A 1,678-nucleotide genomic window follows, 5' to 3' on the forward strand; every position below is an offset into this window, starting at 1 on the left:
TTTTCACAGCCGGGATTCCTCGTCGGGGGATCGCTCGCCACGTTTTCGCCACCAGCCACGTGGCTCCTGCCGCCGGGGCGTGGGCGGAGCCGGCTCCATCGAGCGCCGCTCTTCGTGAGGGCCACGGAAAGGAGAAGCCACCACCGCCCTTCTGCTCGCGGCACGGCTGGCTAAAAGCGGCCAGGCGGGCAAAGGTCACCGCCAGCCCTGTCGAGATGGCTCACAAAGCCGGGACAGCCCCAGCCCCGACACCACATCAACCCCGTGAAGAAAATGTACACGCCTTTTTTTTCTTCTTCTTAAACAAGTCATCACAGGGGCGTTACCAGCTTCTCTAATTGGGCCAGCAGTGTGTCCATCTTCAGAGCACTCAGAGATTGGCTCTGCCGGACGTACTAGAAACTTCCAGCAGCTTCTCGCAGGAGCTGGCGCTGTGGCTTCCCCCGCCGCCACCAAAAACCTGGCTGTGTTAACCTGATGCAGACACCTCCAGGGATGGGGACTCCACGCTGCCCCGGGCAGCCACTTCCAAGGCCTGACCACCCTTCCTTGTGAAGAAAGTCTTCTGGTGTCCAACCTGACTCTCCCCTGGCACAGCGAGGCCATTTCCCTTCATCCTGTCCCTGTTCCCTGGGAGCAGAGCCCGATTTCCCCCCCCGGCTGCCCCCTCCTGTCAGGGACTTGTGCAGAGCCACAAGGTCCCCCCTGAGCCTCCTTTGCTCCAGGCTGAGCCTCCTTTGCTCCAGGCTTCCTGTTCCCCAGGCTGAAGCCAGCAATGCCTGCGAGGCTGGAAGCTCTCCAGCCACAGGCAGTCACACTGCACACCATGTCCCGACCTTTGGCACAGCTTTGTCTTGCATGGCATCAGTGTCACTTGCACTAGTGACGACGCTGGAGCTTATGCAAATTACCCACAAGCTAATGGAGAATTGATGCCATTTAAATATTCATGGCTTCATAGTATTTAGGAGTACGAAAAAAAAGAAGTAAAACAACTTACTCTTTTCCTGCACAGCCTACAAAGTGCTTGATTCTTTTCTGTTAATGACAAAAAAAAGAGCAAATGTAAATCAGTGCATTTCATCTCTGTGGAGGGAAGGGACAAAACATGAGTTATGAAAGTTATTATGAAGTCTGTAGTGTACTAAGAACTCCAGCTAAATAGCTCAACTGTTCAGAGTTACATTTCAGCCCATTTAAGTGCACTTTTTTCCCTTTTTTTTTTTGAACAGTGAAGCAATAATGGCTTGAATAAGGCCTGGTCCAGTGCTGAACTGATTCCCAGAGCCAAAGGATTGACTTCACTCTTAGGTCAGGCATCGATTTGGCTCTGTGCTGTGATATGGCACTGGGAGCTGTGTCTCAGCCCCCAAATGCAGACGTTTAAGCACTCTCCACCAGTGGTATACTCACACCAGTGCAGAAAGAGGTCTTTCCAGGGAAAAGAAAAGGAAGCTGCTGAGGAAGAACAAGGAAAGAGCAAGGACAAGCCCACACAGAGAGGTGGTGGTCATGAATCATCATATAAGCAGAACAGAATGTGGTTCTGTCCTGTTGGAAAACTGATTCTTGTTACATTTTCCAGCTGCAGATCACTTGGAGACCTTTGAGTACAGAAGCCTTAGTCATTCAGCTTTGCACTTCAAAGCTTACTACCGATAACTGAGAAACACTTACT

General features: G+C 51.7%; 1 protein-coding gene across 2 annotated transcripts in view; it reads right to left on the bottom strand.

Moving 5' to 3' along the window:
* TRPM8 (transient receptor potential cation channel subfamily M member 8) overlaps window positions 1-246 on the bottom strand; it is an 87,125-nt gene extending 86,879 nt beyond the window's left edge. For both annotated transcript variants that reach the window (XM_042035337.1, XM_042035336.1), the window contains exon 1: window positions 1-246. This exon is cut by the window's left edge and continues 144 nt beyond it. The gene's annotated coding sequence lies outside the window, so the exon portion shown is untranslated.
* Window positions 247-1,678: the final 1,432 nt, after the last annotated feature.

Source organism: Corvus kubaryi, unplaced genomic scaffold (genome assembly GCF_017639235.1).
Source record: "Corvus kubaryi isolate FWS band 111438036 unplaced genomic scaffold, C.kubaryi_AGA036_p1.0 37383, whole genome shotgun sequence".
Classification (NCBI taxonomy): domain Eukaryota; kingdom Metazoa; phylum Chordata; class Aves; order Passeriformes; family Corvidae; genus Corvus; species Corvus kubaryi.